The sequence below is a fragment of the Bos indicus x Bos taurus genome, chromosome 3 (assembly GCF_003369695.1).
Source record: "Bos indicus x Bos taurus breed Angus x Brahman F1 hybrid chromosome 3, Bos_hybrid_MaternalHap_v2.0, whole genome shotgun sequence".
In the NCBI taxonomy this organism is placed as follows: domain Eukaryota; kingdom Metazoa; phylum Chordata; class Mammalia; order Artiodactyla; family Bovidae; genus Bos; species Bos indicus x Bos taurus.
The window spans coordinates 3,395,990-3,413,216 of record NC_040078.1 but is presented as its reverse complement, the minus strand read 5'-3'; the positions used below and the strand labels follow the sequence as shown (position 1 = coordinate 3,413,216).

At 43.0% G+C, this 17,227-nt stretch overlaps 1 pseudogene; it reads left to right on the top strand.

Annotated features, from left to right (window-relative positions):
* The first annotated feature begins 282 nt into the window (after positions 1 to 282).
* Positions 283 to 919, top strand: LOC113890390 (annotated as a pseudogene).
* Positions 920 to 17,227: the final 16,308 nt, after the last annotated feature.

Sequence of the window (17,227 nt, the reverse complement as noted above, 5' to 3'; positions counted from 1 at the left end):
GTTAGTTAGCATCATAGAGCAAGTGATTCTTTGGTGACCTCTAAGTTTGACCTTTCTACCCATTAACCAAAGGAGTATCAGTGAACTGTAGTTTTAGCTTCCTGCTACTGCTGCCCGTATGCAAAGATGATTTCCTTCCACAGGACGTTGTGGAACTATCATATACAGCAATGCAGAAAAGACCAGGGTCACAGTCACTTCAAAAATCTTTATGGACCAGCTCCCCGCTGCCCTGAGCTCGGCGGGCTGGCATCAGGCAAGCAGAGCAGGTCTGTCGGTCTACGTGTCAAGTGTTGCAGCAACTCACTTTGCAGCAGGAATCGGGAGGAGGAGGAGACAGCAAGGATAGGCTCAGGAGCAATGATGCCCAAAGAGGAACAAGTGCTGAAAAATCTCACCATGTAAAATGCCAATGAAGAAAATGAAAAAAAGGATGAAAAGAGCAAGATGCTAATAAAGGAGAGCCTTTGGCCCTCTCTTTGGGAGCTGGAGAATATTGTGTACCTAGAGGAAATTGCAGACGGTTCCATGTTAGGCAGCCTACATTATAGATGGGACATGACTCAGAGACTTGGAAAGCCACAGGTGAGGATGAGAGAAGAGAATATAGAAAGGATTGGGGAAGAGATGAGACAACTCATGCAAAAGCTGAGGGAAAAGCAGTTGAGTCACAGTTTGTGGGCAGTTAGCACTGACACCCCTCACCATGAACATAATGATGAGTTTTGCCTTATACCTTAAATCCTGATGTTAATAGGGAGACACACTTGCTTCCTAAACTTACATGTTCATGATGTACCTTTGTCATAAACCTTTTGATGCCACTCATTTCTGGTGGGTCTCAGATTACCAGCTTCTAGTTGAATGTTTTGACCCAGTCTGTAAGATTTTGTTAACAGGATAATTTTACCTGTTTCATGACAAGATGCTCACAGCAGGATCCTCTGTGACCCACCTCCCAGAATGTTGGAAATAAAAGCAAAAATAAACAAATGGGACCTAATTAAAATTAAAAGCTTCTGCACAACAAAGGAAACTATAAGCAAGGTGAAAAGACAGCCTTCAGAATGGGAGAAAATAATAGCAAATGAAGCAACTGACAAAGAATTAATCTCAAAAATATATAAGCAACTCGTGCAGCTCAATTTCAGAAAAATAAATGACCCAATCAAAAAGTGGGCCAAAGAACTAAACAGACATTTCTCCAAAGAATACATACAGATGGCTAACAAACACATGAAAAGATGCTCCACATCACTCATTATCAGAGAAATGCAAATCAAAACCACAATGAGGTACCATTTCATGCCAGTCAAAATGGGGCTGCTATCCAAAAGTCTACAAGCAATAAATGCTGGAGAGGGTGTGGAGAAAAGGGAACCCTCTTACACTGTTGGTGGGAATGCAAACTAGTACAGCCACTATGGAAAAGAGTGTGGAGATTCCTTAAAAAACTGGAAATAGAACTGCCATATGACCAAGCAATCCCGCTGCTGGGCATACACACCAAGGAAACCAGAATTGAAAGAGACACATGTACCCAATTGCAGCACTGTTTATAATAGCCAGGACATGGAAGCAACCTAGATGTCCATCAGCAGATGAATGGATAAGAAAGCTGTGGTACATATACACAATGGAGTATTACTCAGCCATTAAAAAGAATGCATTTGAATCAGTTCTAATGAGGTGGATGAAACTGGAGCCTACTATACAAAGTGAAGTAAGCCAGAAAGAAAAACACCAATATAGTATACTAACGCATATATATGGAGTTTAGAAAGATAGTAACGATAACCCTGTATGCAAGACAGCAAAAGAGACACAGATGTATAGAACAGTCTTTTGGATTCTGTGGGAGAGGGCGAGGGTAGGATGATTTGAGAGAATGGCATTGAAACATGTATATTATCATGTGAAATGAATCGCCAATCCAGGTTCGATGCATGATACAGGATGCTTGGGGCTGGTGCACTGGGATGACCCAGAGGGATGGTATGGGGAGGGAGGCGGGAGGGGGGTTCAGGAGTGGGAACACGTGTACATCCGTGGAGGATTCATGTTGATGTATGGCAAAACCAATACAATATTGTAAAGTAATTAGCCTCCAATTAAAATAAATTTATATTTAAAAAAGATTTTTAAAAATCTTTATGACATCATAATGCTATTAACTGGCAGTGCAGTGTAATGAACTTAAGTTCCTTCAATAAGTGTTGGGCATTACAAGAATATACAAACATTTACATAATGAATAGGTCCCTGGGTCCCAAGGAGCTCACAGTCTAGTGGAGAAATGCATAATTATGGTGCATTATGATGAGAATTATCATAAAGTGCAAAATTCAAGGAACTCTAGGGTAATTCCATCTGGAGGAATCCAAAGAGGTCTAGCATGCACGCTAGAAGGAGGAAATTTGAACTGGGTTTTGAAGAGTGAACAGGAACTTGCAAAGCCAAGAGCATACAAGAAAAAGAATCCAAAGAGTTAATAATGTAAAGAGACCAGGGAACACTGTGTCAGCAATTGCCAGCAAGCACCTAAGGGTCTATCGGTAACAAATGAGTTTGGGAAGGAGGTTGGCTCAGATCCTAAAAGGTCTGGACTCACACGTGTTAGGAAGATTGACCGTCATCTGTCCACAGGACAATGGTGAGCCATTCAAAGTTTCTGAGCAGAGGAGCAGAGCAATTAGAACAGTGTCCTGACAAAGAAAGATCACTCTGGAGGCTTTGTGGCCAACAGATTAATAGGTATCTGGGTCTGAGTAGATTTGATGGTCCTGAATATTTAATTAAATGAATTTCCTAAACACAAAAAGTATGATACATTTTAATGTGTTTTTGTCTCTCTCTCTCTCTCTCTCTATGGCAACTAATCTTAATTATCTCAGAACTCCTAGGTCAGGAAGATATCTCACCTGTTTATCTTCAGAGGGAACAAACCAAGGGTTTACTCTGAGTATTAAATATCCATTTCTATAGGTTTAGGATTTAATTAAATAGCATTGAAATTCATATGCAGGTTACTGAAAGTGAAAGTACCTGGAAACAATAGAGGGGAAAATATTTAAAAGTTGCCACATTGAAACATTATTATTAAAAGAACAGAAAACTCTCCTTAAAAACCAATTCATTGTACCCTGGTGTCTTAATCTGTTCACGTCGCTATAAAAAAAATTGCTACAGACCGAGTGTCTTACAATAGGGATTTATTGCTCACGTTCTAAAGGCTGGAAGTCCAAGATCAAGATGCTAGAATATTTGAACAAGGGCCCTCTTCCAGGCTTCAAGCTTCTTACATGCATACATGGTGGAAGGGCCCTCTTTTAGAAGGTATTAATTCCATTCATGAGGGCTCCACCCACATTACCTAATCGCCTTCCAAAGACCCTGCCTCCTATCATCATCACATTGGTCTTTAGGCTTTAACCATAGCACCTGGATTGCATTTGCTACAGGTAAATTCATGTCCTTTGGGATCTTAGAGCATCTTTCCCCACTAGAAAGAAAATCTGTGAAGGAAATATGATCCAACCTCTACCTGCCGGTCTCTCCACACCTGCTCCCACTCACCCCTTCTCCCCCACTACATACAGGGGCATACACCCAACACGTGTTATAATCCCATCCACCACTGTGATTTGGCTGAATCCAAAAGTTTAAAGAAGTCATCCCAAAGCAAAATAAATTGTGGTAATCATCCAGGACAGCAGACAGGTGGAAGAGGAAGAAATCTCAGTGGAGTCTAGAAAAGGAGTGGACCCTGCACCCCAGGTGGCTCTGTGGTAAAGAGCCTGCCTGCCAATCCAGGAGACACAGGAGATAGGGGGAAGATCCCCTGGAGGAGGAAATGACAACCCATTCCAGTATTCTTGCCTGGAAAAGTCCATGGACAGAGAAACCTGGTGGGCTCTAGTTCATGGGATTGCAAAAAGGAGGACGCAACTGAGCAACTGAGCATCGCATCATGTATAGCAGGATGTGCAACTGGATTGTCGTCAATTCATTCAGGAATCAGAGCATACGTGGCACCTGCCCAGCCCTGGCCCAGGCACTGGGAATGCTAAGAGGGACAGCTGTCTATCTCTTTTGATGCCTACTGCAATTCCGTAATGGCTTAAGCATTCAGAGGAGGGAAGCTGAGGCTCAGAGATGCCAATGCACTTCAAGACGAAGGATCCCAGCTTGGGAGTGGAAGGCAGGGGTGGCGAAACAAGGCAAAAGACCAAAGTGAAAGCTGCACACTGAGCCACTAAGTCTGAGCACAATGTCAGGAGAACACATGTCACAAAAGAAGCTCCCAGGCTAGGGGCCAAATTTGCACACAAGGACCCCAGATGAGGGGGAAGAGCACTGTCTAAGCAAGAAGCCACACAAACCATTATGTTCCCCAAAGACCAACTTCACACTAAAAGCTTGTATAGATGAGATAGGTGATAGACAGACAGACAGATAGACAGGCAAACAGATATGCAGATAAATTGAAAAGGATTGACTTCTTAGCTGCAGTAAAGAGATTTAGGAGTCAGTGGGTATAGTGGTAAACTATGTAGCCTCTGGAAACACAATGAGCTAGGTTCAAATCCCAGCTCTACTGCCTAATAACTGCAAGTAGGTTACTTAATCTTGCCATGTGTTAACAGTACTTATCTCAAGGACTTGTGAGAATTACATGAAATAATGCATTTCCTGTGCTTCATATAGTTCCTGGCACTCAGTGAGAATCAGTAAAAGTGAGTTGCTGCTGCTGCTGCTGCTAAGTCGCTTCAGTCATGTCCGACTCTGTGCGACCCCATAGACGGCAGCCCACTGGGCTCCACCATCCCTGGGATTCTCCAGGCAAGAACACTGGAGTGGCTTGCCATTTCCTTCTCCAATGCATGAAAGTGAAAAGTGAAAGTGAAGTGAGTTAGGCCACTTCAAATTCAACAAGCCCAAAAATGAAATCATTGGTTGTTTTCACAAACCAGTTCCTTCTGCACCTGGATTCACCAAAATCAGGAGCCATTCTCAATTCCACTTCTCATAACTTTCCCCTTTCTCCACCATCTTCATCAACACAGCTAGCATGTTCAATGAATTTCTATGTTCAGTGAATATGTTCATATTTCTGTGATGCTAAGTGCCATAGAAAAATCTTTAACTAAGCAGAGAATCCCTTTTGAGGAAGGTACTATCATTATGTCCACTTTGCATATGGGGAAATTGAGACAGGTTAACAAACTTGTCCATGGTCATTCAGCTAGCTCCATTAGACTAATTTCAAAACCCATATGCTTAAACATTGCACTGTATTGCTGGAACCAGATACAGCAGATTCCAGGTTCTGGGAAAAACATCTCAGGCAAACATCTTACTGTTCAGGCCATGTGCTCCCGGGGACCTGTGCAAGCCTTAAAACGACCTTGCTTAGTAAAGATTCACCCATACTTCTCCGAGGCAGCTCGAGGACCTGAATCTGTCTGCTTTGTACTGGTTGTGGGCATTCCATTCCTTCTGTTGTATGCAAAATGAATGTCCACAACTATCTGAAAAGACTACTAAAATTCCCCTCCCTTAATCTCTGGAGCGGTGAGCAGTGGCTGCGTGGTGCTGGAGTGGCAAGCGGCCGAGAGAAGCCACCCCATGTCCAAGGTCAGTAGCAGCCGTGAGGAGATACCCAACGTCCAAGGTAAGAGAAACCCCAGCAAGACAGTAGGCACTGAGAGAGGGCATCAGAGGGCAGACAGACTGAAACCACAATCACAGAAAACTAACTAATCTGATCAAACAGACCACAGCCTTGTCTAACTCAATGAAACTAAGCCATACCCTGTCGGGCCACCCAAGACGGACGGGTCATGGTGGAGAGGTCTGACAGAATGTGGTCCACTGGAGAAGGGAATGGCAAACTACCTCAGTATTCTTGCCTTGAGAACCCCATGAACAATATGAAAAGGCAAAAAGATAGGACACTAAAAGACTAACTCCCCAGGTTTGCCACTGGAGATCAGTGGAGAAATAACTCCAGAAAGAAGGAAGGGAATGAGTCAAAGCAAAAACAACACCCAGTTGTGGACGTGACTGGTGATTGAAGCAAGGTCCGACACTGTAAAGAGCAATACTGCATAGGAACCTGGAACGTTAGGTCCATGAATCAAGGCAAATTGGAAGTGTTCAAACAGGAGATGGCAAGAGTGAACATCGACATTCTAGGAATCAGTGAACTAAAATGGACTGGAATGGGTGAATTTAACTCAGATGACCATTGTATCTACTACTGCAGGCAGGAATCCCTTAGAAGAAATGGAGTAGTCATCACAGTCAACAAAAGAGTCTGAAATGCAGTACTTGGATGCAATCTCAAAAACGACAGAATGACCTCTGTTCATTTCCAAGGAAAACCATTCAATATCACGGTAATCCAAGTCTATGCTCCAACCAGTAACGCTGAAGAAGCTGAAGTTGAACGGTTCTATGAAGACCTACAAGACCTTTTAGAACTAACACCCAAAAAAGATGTCCTTTTCATTATAGGGGACTGGAATGCAAAAGTAGGAAGTCAAGAAACACCTGGAGTAACAGGCAAATTTGGCCCTGAATACAGAATGAAGCAGGGCAAAGGCTAATAGAGTTTTGCCAAGAGAATGCACTGGTCATAGAAAACACCTTCTTCCAACAACACAAGAGAAGACTCTACACATGAACATTACCAGATGGCCAACATTGAAATCAGATTGTTTATATTCTTTGCAGTCGAAGTTGGAGAAGCTCTATACAGTCAGCAAAAACAAGATTGGGAGCTGACTGTGGCTCAAATCACGAACTCCTTATTGCCAAATTCAGACTTAAACTGAAGAAATTAGGGAAAACAACTAGACCATTCAGGTATGACCTAAATCAAATCCTTTATGACTACACAATGGAAGTGAGAAATAGATTTAAGGGACTAGATCTGATAGAGTGCCTGATGAACTATGGACAGAGGTTCATGACATTGTACAGGAGACAGAAATCAAGACCATCCCCAAGAAAAGGAAATGTAAAAAAAGCAAAATGCCTGTCTGAGGAGGCCTTACAAATAGCTGTAAAAATAATAGAAGCAAAAAGCAAAGGAGAAAAGGAAGGATATACCCATTTGAATGCAGAGTTCCAAAGAATAGCAAGGAGAGATAAGAGAGCCTTCCCCAGTGATCAGTGCAAAGAAATAGAGGAAAACAGTAGAATGGGAAAGACTTGAGATCTCTTCAAGAAAATTAGAGATGCCAAGGGAACATTTCATGCAAAGATAGGCTCGATAAAGGACAGAAATTGTATGGAACTAACAGAAGCAGAAGATATTAAGAAAAGGTGGCAAGAATACACAGAAGAACTATACAAAAAATCTTCACGACCCAGATAATCACGATGGTGTGATCACTCACCTAGAGCCAGACATCCTGGAATGTGAAGTCAAGAGGGCCTTAGGAAGCATCACTATGAACAAAGCTAGTGGAGGTGATGGAATTCCAGTTGAGCTATTTCAAGTCCTGAAAGATGATGCTGTGAAAGTGCTGCACTCAATATGCCAGCACATTTGGAAAACTCAGCAGTGGCCACAGGACTGGAAAAGGTCAGTTTTCATTCCAATCCCAAAGAAAGGCAATGCCAAAGAATGCTCAAACTACTGCACAATTGCACTCATCTCACACACTAGTAAAGTAATGCTCAAAATTCTCCAAGCCAGGCTTCAGCAATACGTGAACTGTGAACTTCCAGATGTTCAAGCTAGATTTAGAAAAGGCAGAGGAACCAGAGATCAAATTGCCAACATCCGCTGGATCATGGAAAAAGCAAGAGAGTTCCAGAAAAACATCTATTTCTGCTTTATTGACTATGCCAAAGCCTTTGACTGTGTGGATCACAATAAACTGTGGAAAATCCTGAAAGAGATGGGAATACCAGACCACCTGACCTGCCTCTTGAGAAACCTGTATGCAGGTCAGGAAGCAACAGTTAGAACTGGACATGGAACAACAGACTGGTTCCAAATAGGAAAAGGAGTATGTCAAGGCTGTATACTGTCACCATGCTTATTTAACTTATATGCAGAGTACATCATGAGAATTGCTGGGCTGTATGAAGCATAAGCTGGAATCAAGATTGCTGGGAGAAGTATCAATAACCTCAGATATGCAGATGACACCACCCTTATATCAGAAAGCAAAGAGCAATTAAAGAGCCTCTTGATGAAAGTAAAAGAGGAGAGTGAAAAAGTTGGCTTAAAGTTCAATATTCAGAAAACTAAGATCATGGTATCTGGTCCCATCACTTCATGGAAAATAGATGGGGAATCAGTGGCTGATTTTATTTTTCTGGGCTCAAAAATCACTGAAGATTGTGATTGCAGCCATGAAATTAAAAGACGCTTACTCCTTGGAAGGAAAGTTATGACCAATCTAGATAGCATATTGAAAAGCAGAGACATTACTTTGCCAACAGAGGTCCGTCTAGTCAAGGTATGGTTTTTCCAGTGGTCATGTATGGATGTGAGAGTTGGACTATAAAGAAAGCTGAGCACCAAAGAATTGATGCTTTTGAACTGGGGTGTTGGAGAAGATTCTTGCTAGTCCCTTGGACTGCAAGGAGATCCGACCAGTCCGTCCTAAAGGAGCTCAGTCCTGAGTGTTCATTGGAAGGACTGATGTTGAAGCTGAAACTCTATTTTGGCCACCTGATGCGAAGAGCTGACTCATTTGAAAAGATCCTGATGTTGAGATGGCTGGATGGCATCGACTCAATGGACATGAATTTGGGTAAACTCCGGGAGCTGGTGATGGACAGGGAGGCCTGGCATGCTGCGTCCATGGGGTTGCAAAGAGTCAGACAGGACTGAGGGACTGAACTGAACTGTATTGCCTCCCACCCAGCCAGTCCCTAGATAAGCCCCATGGATTCTCCTTGTTTAGTTCGTCTTGGATCTATTTCTTGACACTGCCCTACAGCCACAGTGTGCTCTGCTGAGGCCCAGGTAGTGCTGTGGGTTTTAGGAATGGAGGCATGGGAATCTTTAAATGCCAGCTGATGGAGACATTGACCAATGCTGAGTCTCTGAGCCTGAGAAAGGGTGTTGCTGAGCTAGAAGCAGCCCCAGTGCAAAGGGTGGGCAGGGCACTGAGGCCAGGGAGGAGAAGAGTACATTATGTGTGAGGTACATGGGGCCTGAAGTGAGGGGGTGGGAGTGGAAATGAAAAGAAAGCCTGGATGCGACAGACATTACCTCACCAGCATAAATACTCTCGAGGCTAGAACATGGTTTAATAATTCTGTTACTAGGGCAACAGCAAAAGAATCTATCTCAGAAGGAACCCAGCGTGGACTGTTTCTGCACAGGAGTGTGGCAGCTATAAGCTGGGAAAACAGAGGTGAAGGCTAGTGGCCTGATGACACAGCAGGATGTATGGACTAGGATCTTCTCACAGGCATTTTCCTGACCTTTCATCCTCTACAGGTGGGAAGAAACATGTGAAGCAAGCTCTCCAGGAAGGAAGATAGCAAGGTCATGAAGCAGAGGCTATCTAAGCCCAATGACAGACTAGAGACTCTGCTCCTGAAACTTAGATTAATCCCCACCACAAAAGGGAGGGCAATGCCTTGCCTGCATCTGCTCTTTTGGTGAAGCTGAGCAGGATCCTGTGGGGCTCCTGCTCATAGAAGCCTTTCTGTGTCCCCCATTCCCTGTTCGTAGGGGACAGACTTCAGGCTCCATGACCTTCCCTGACTCCAAAGGGCAGATTCAAACAGTTGCCAATAAGGAAAGGGAGGGGCTGCAAAGACAGGAGACACGTAGCGAAGAAACAGTACAGCCTTGGGGCAGGGTCCTGGTTCCCCCTCAAGGGACACCCATAACAGTGTCTTCTGAGCTCTTTATAGAACTAAAACCCCCCAATAAATGAAAGACGTCAGCATTCTTCATGCCGGAGAAGACCTCCTGAGGCCAGATTAAAAGGAGGACAGGCCCTGCACACATCCTAATCTTATCAGAAAACCTGCCCTTGACCTATGACTATAAAACTCCTCACCACATCCTCCCGGGTTGGGACACACAGCTTTCAGGGCAGGAGCCCACTGTGTGCCCCTTTGACTGGCAAAGCAATAAAGCTCTTCTTTGCTACTTCACCCAACACTCTCTCTCTGAGGTTCACTTTGGCAGCAGTGCACAGAGGCCAAGCTTTTGGCATCAACAAAAGCTCTCATGGAAAAGAGCTCAGGCCTGGCAATGGAGGCAAAAGCATTTATCACAAAGTTAACCTGCTGCCCAGCTATTTACTTCCTATGAATTGGTATCACCGGGACTATGGCCAGGCCTTAAAGGTCATTTTTTCAGTCTGTCCAGGAAGTGAAGTGCTAGGAGGACCCTGCCCATGGGAGTGGGTCTGTGAGCTCCAAAAGGAAGTACTAAGGCTCCTTGCAAGGCTCACATTTACCCTCGGCTTTCTTCCTATGAGCTCCCTGCTTCTCCCCCTCCCCTTTATCATCTGCCCTTGCAGAAACAGCACGATGAGATACTCATGACATTCCACTTAGCTCTGACAAGAACTTATAGCCTTTGAAAAACACTAGGAAAGCTTTGAGACTTAGAGACATTCTCGCCAGCCTCACTCAGGTTGAGTGCCATGCTTTTCAATTTCCAGGCCAAATACCAATTTGACCACCCTACACAACATCAGGTAGAAAAGTCAGTAGCACTTGCGCTCAAAGTGTTTACCTCCCATATTACATATTTTCTTGAAAATCTGTCCACAAGGAATGCTGAAAAAGAAATAGGACTCCATTTCCTTCAGTCCTCCTCCTGACTTCCCATGAGCCTATGGGAAGTGTAGATTAAGAAGCCACCAAAGGCTTTCACTGTATTTGAATTTCAGTGTTGTTGTCGACTCACTAAGCTGTGTCTGACTCTTCTGCAACCCCATGGAATGTAGCCTGCCAGGTTCTTCTGTCCATGAGATTTCCCAGGCAAGAATACTGAAGTGAGTTGCTATTTCCTTCTCCACGGGATCTTCCCAACCCAGGGATCAAACCCAAGTCTCCTACATTGGCAGCTGGATTCTTTACTTCTGAGCCACCAGGGAAGCCCATTAGAATTTCAGTATAAAATACTAAAAGAGCAGGCAAGGAGGTAGGGCTAGCCACACTTGATTATGAAGAGATAGATTTCAACTAGAATGGTTTTGTACTATCAGGGGCTTTGATAAGTATTCATTGCCCAGTGGTTTGTAGCATGTTCCACATTATATTCTAAGGAATTCCTTCTTATGAGAATAGCTATATGGGGAATTCGATTCACCTCAGGATTTAATGAGTCAGCTGCTTCAGGCTTTGTCACTCATTTTTTGAGTAAGCCTAGGCAAGTTTTTTTCCCCTTTTAGCTTATTTGCCTGAGAAAAAAAATGTATACAAACAATCTCAATCTTTCTTATAAGAATTTAAAGTGAAAAGTCATAGCCTTCTGAAAGACAAGAAACCCCAAAGCATATATAAATCCTACGGCAATAGTGGTTTTGATATTGTCTGAAGTCAAGATACCATTTGGTGCTAGGAGGTGACGATTGATTCTATGGTGTCAGTAAAAACAACATGAATATTTTGAGGCATTTGTTCATGATATAACTGTAAGTTTAGTAATTAAGGGCTTGCACTCAGAAGTAAAACTTTCTGAAACAAATTCCACCTCCATCACTCACCACCTCTGTGACCTTAGACAAATGGCACCTCCTAGAGCTTCTTTCTGGAGAAGGAAATGGCAACCCACTCCAGTACTCTTGCCTAGAAAACCCCATGGAAGGAGGAGTTTGGTGCAGGCTACTGTCCATGGGGTCGCAAAGAGTCGGGCACGACTGAGCAGAGAAAGAGAGAGCTTCTTTGTCTTCATCTGTAAGATTCAGGTTATGCTATGTCATTCACTGGGTTGCTGGGAAGATCACGTGCTTGATACAAGGGGATCAGTTCAGTTCAGTTCAGTCGCTCAGTCATGGCCAACTCTTTGCAACCCCATGATTTGCAACACACGAGGCCTCCCTGTCCATCACCAACTCCCAGAGTTCACTCAAACTCACGTCCATCGAGTCAGTGATGCCATCCAGCCATCTCACCTTCTGTCGTCTCCTTCTCCTCCTGCCCCCAACCCCCTCCAGCATCAGAATCTTTTCCATTGAGTCAACTCTTCACATGAGGTGGCCAAAGTATTGGAGTTTCAGCTTTAGCATCATTCCTTCCAAAGAACACCCAGGACTGATCTCCTTTAGAATGGACTGGTTGGATCTCCTTGCAGTCCAAGAGACTCTCAAGAGTCTTCTCCAACACCACAGTTCAAAAGCATCAATTCTTTGGTGCTCAGCTTTCTTCACAGTCCAACTCTCACATCCATACCTGACCACTGAAAAAACCATAGCCTTGGCTAGACGGACCTTTGTTGGCAAAGTAATGTCTCTGCTTTTCAATATGCTATCTAGGTTGGTCATAACTTTCCTTTCAAGGAGTAAGCATCTTTTAATTTCATGGCTGCAATCACCATCTGCAGTGATTTTGGAGCCCCAAAAAACAAAGTCTGACACTGTTTCCAGTGTTTCCTCATCTATTTTCCATGAAGTGATGGGACCAGATACCATGATCTTTGTTGTCTGAATGTTGAGCTTTAAGCCAACTTTTTCACTCTCCTCTTCCACTTTCATCAAGAGGTTCTTTAGTTCCTCTTCACTTTCTGCCATAAGGGTGGTGTCATCTGCATATCTGAGGTTATTGATATTTCTCCCAGCAATCTTGATTCCAGCTTGTGCTTCTTCCAGCCCAGCATTTCTCATGATGTACTCTGCATATAAGTTAAATAAGCAGGGTGACAATACACAGCCTTGACATACTCCTTTTCCTATTTGGAACCAGTCTGTTGTTCCATGTCCAGTTCTAACTGTTGCTTCCTGACATACAGATTTCTCAAGAGGCAGGTCAGGTGGTCTGGTATTCCCATCTCTTTCAGAATTTTCCACAGTTTATTGTGATCCACACAGTCAAAGGCTTTGGCATAGTCAATAAAGCAGAAATAGATGTTTTTCTGGAACTCTCTTGCTTTTTCCATGATCCAGCGGATGTTGGCAATTTGATCTCTGGTTCCTCTGCCCTTTCTAAATCCAGCTTGAACATCAGGAAGTTCACAGTTCACATATTGCTGAAGCCTGGCTTGGAGAATTTTGAGCATTACTTTACTAGCATGTGAGATGAGTGCAATTGTGCGGTAGTTTGAGCATTTTTTGGCATTGCCTTTCTTTGGGATTGGAATGAAAATGGACCTTTTCCAGTCCTGTGGCCACTGCTGAGTTTTCCAAATGTGCTGGCATATTGAGTGCAGCACTTTCACAGCATCATCTTTCAGGACTTGAAATAGCTCAACTGGAATTCCATCACCTCCACTAGCTTTGTTCATAGTGATGCTGTCTAAGGCCCATTTGACTTCACATTCCAGGATGTCTGGCTCTAGGTGAGTGATCACACCATCGTGATTATCTGGGTCATGAAGATCTTTTTTATATAGTTCTTCTATGTATTCTTGCCACCTATTCTTAATATCTTCTGACACAAGGGGATAGTGAATGGTAGATACTGTGTTATATTAAATCACATGCAATCTTTCTAAGAACCCCAGAAAAGCAATATTTGTCATCCCTATTTTATCAAAAAGGAAACTAATATCCCTAGAAACTAAGGTATGTGTATAAAGTCATTCAATGAAGTCTTCTCATCTCAGAACTCACACTGTACTGCATACAGTTGTCTCTCCCATGCTGAAATCTACAAAAAGATCCCATATTTTCCTCCCATATCAATGGGCTCAGGCAAATCACAATGTGAGTTTCAGGCATAATGACTCTTATAGAAGACTAGCCTTAGGCAACAGTGTATAGATTTGTTACAAGCTGAAAATGTGATCCTATCCCTCCAAAACAGAATGCAATTCTGAGGCTTCCCCTTGGATTCCTCTAGATAATGAATGCTGCAGAAGCGCGTAATGTGGAGAAAGCCTAAAAACAAAGGCATCCCTGGGGAACACAGCAACTGGAGTGATTTTCTCTGGTCTGGACTCTATAAGGGTCCAATCTCCTGAGTGGGAACTCAGGCAGCCTGAAGGGAAAAGACAAAAATAGTTCATACCAGCTGATACTAAAAACAGACCCAAGGCTCATTATAGGTAGGTAGGTAGGTAGATAGATAGATAAATGTACATATTTGACCCAGGCTTCCCAGCTTATCTTAGGAGTTTTTTTTTTTTTCTTCCAGTCTGACTCATTAATTTTTATCTGCTTTCCATAGGACTTGCCCCAAGCCTCATACCCACTGAGATGACCTTGCTGAAAAGGGCTCAGATGATGTCCTAAGTCTGGAGTGAATTGAATACCATAGCAGGTCCTACAGAAATGTCGTTGGAATTTTGACATCCTTTAGACCTCAGCTCACTAAATTTCCTGCCCAGGAAGCAGGGCAAAATACTAACTTGTGTGCCCCTAGATCCTAATCCCATGCAAGTACAAAATTGAACACATGAGCATTTTTACCTTAATGACATATGTATTATTTTCTGCTATTTTTCTCCTGAGTAAATTAATTTATGTCAAAGTTTTGCACTTGTACCCATGCCTCCAGATGGAGTATTTCCTGGACAGACTTTCTCACACCGTGCTGAGCACTGGGCGGTTGCTTGAACCTCTGTCCCTAGTGTGTGGGTCTTAGAACTTTTAAGCATCTGTCCTCTCCCTGCACAGGCTTGGTCTTTATAGAATTTCACATTTGGAAGGGCCCTTAAGAAACCATCCTATCTTATTTCACAGAAAGGAGATCAAGGTCCTGGAAGTCACAAAGTCCTACTGCTTCACAGTGAGAGAAATCCAAGTGCCTCGGTTGAGTCCACGTTTCTCTATGTCACCCTGTTCTTTCCTTTTATAATTCCAGGGGCCTTTTGAATCTTGAGAGAGCTGTTTGGAGATGCATGGGTACCTGAACACAGTCGTTAAGCTGAGAAGTCAGTGTCTGTAACAGATATAGCTAAAAATAGGAGCCTGACCAAGACCAGCTGCAGTGAGAGAGACTGTACTGATACCAGGGCTTCTCAGTGTGGCCACCTGATATTCCACCTGTGCTACCAGAAGGATGGCCACGCCGGCCACCTAGGGGGCAGAGGAGGTCTCATAAAATAGCTGTTCATACAAAGGACAACTTAGCTGCAGCTGAAGCTGCTAGAGTAGCTCACTGGGAAGATCAAATTCTGTCTTTGCAGCCTCTTGACAGGTCGGACTACATGGTGTGATTAGAAGGAATAGGAAGTCTTTTATCTTAGCCCCGAAATTCTTCCCTACTGGTTCACTGAGTGGTGCCTGGAACCTTTCCATTATGAAGGAGTTTGGAAGTCCTAAGGGAATATGGAAATTACCTTGTCCACCTTTCTGAATATATAGATGAGAAAAATAAAGCCTCAGAGACTTTAAACAGTTCTACCTAAGGCAAACAGCCTCGTCCAGAATCTCTCGCAGGATCCCTGAAAAAGTAGTTTAACAAGAATGTTCCTTGAAAAAAGAATCTTTAAGTTTCTGAGATCAGGTAGTCTTGGAAAGACTACACTCTCAACTCCTTTGTCTCATTCGGGCATCCTCTATTTAACGCTTATTTACTCAGTCTCAAAACAAAGAAAACATTTTAGGGATCTGATCTAACCTGGCCATGCTGAAACTAGCCTGTGGATAGTTAGACTTCAGGACCAAAAAACACACAACTAGCTCAAGCCAAAAGACTATTCCTTGAGGTCAACCACTCATAAAACTTTGTTAAAATGGTAATATTCCAAAGAGAGACACAGCTGTTGGTGTTGGTCAATAAACTGTTTTATTTGTCTAAGGCTTTTCTAAGAGACAGCACTTGAATCATATAGCCAAACAGGTAAGCCTGGGCCAGAGGCTACTGTCTAGAGAAAGTTCATCTACATGAGGGGTTGAAATTCAGTAGGGCAACCTGGAGACACTGGTTCCCTGAGGAAAAGGAGTCTCAGAAAGAGAAAGTCACTGAAGAAGAGGTGGACGTCCCTCAGTATGTCAGTCTTTGGATCCATTCATGTTGCTGCAAATGGCATTTCGTTCTTTTTTATGACTGAGTAACATTCTGCTGTACATGTGTGCCACTTCTTCTTTATCCGTTCCCTTGTTGATGGACACTAAGTTGCTTCCGTGAACTGGCTATGGTAAACAGTGCTGCCGTGAACACTGGGCGGCATGGCTTTCGAATTATGGTTTTCTCTGGATATAGACCCAGGAGTGGAATCGCTGGATCTGATGGCAGCTTGGGAAACTGAGATTGACATATACACACTACTATATGTAAAACAGTAAACTAATAAGGACCTACTATATGGCACAGGGAACTCTACTCAGTACACTGTCACGACATATAGGGGGAAAGAATCTAAAAACGGTGGATATACTATAACTAATTCACTGTGCAGCACAGCAGAAACTAACACAAAATTGTAAATCAACTTTACTCCAATAAAAAGTTTTAAATAAAAAATAAAAGCACTGAGAAGATTTTTTAAAAGAAAGAAAGAATAGGTGGAACATCAATAAAAACACTCCACTCAATGAGCCTTGGTAGGCCACTCAGCGATCATCTCCCATTAAAAGGAAACACAACACACACAGCCCCAGCTGAAGAAAGCATCCCCACCACACACCACCATCAAGCTACACCTTTGCCCCAGCCCCCAAAAGAAACAACCACTTTGGAAATTAGTTCTTCTCCGTAGATTTCATGTACCAAATTCCTCTCCTGGGCAATCATGTAAAATCTAGCCAGGAATTTATTTTTTTAATTATAAGGAGAGGGTGATGCTTCTATCAATAAACTCCTGCCTCAATTAGTACAATTATCATCTGGGTCATTATTTTAAGTGTTTGAAATTTCTGCTTAAATAAGGTCACTTTCAATTCAGTAAACACACCAAAGTCATCATCTTAATTCATGGCCAGTCACCCCGGAAATGCTGAGTAAGTAAACACAATCAAGCATTAGCTAACCAGCCACAGATCCACTTGAGTTTATTAATTTCTCTCTTGGCAGAGAAACAAGAAAAGGAAGCAGACCATCAGAGCCATTCACGCATCATTCATTCAATAAATATTTATTACATACCAGGTGCCAGGCACTGTTCTAAGCTAAATATAGATTTCATTGC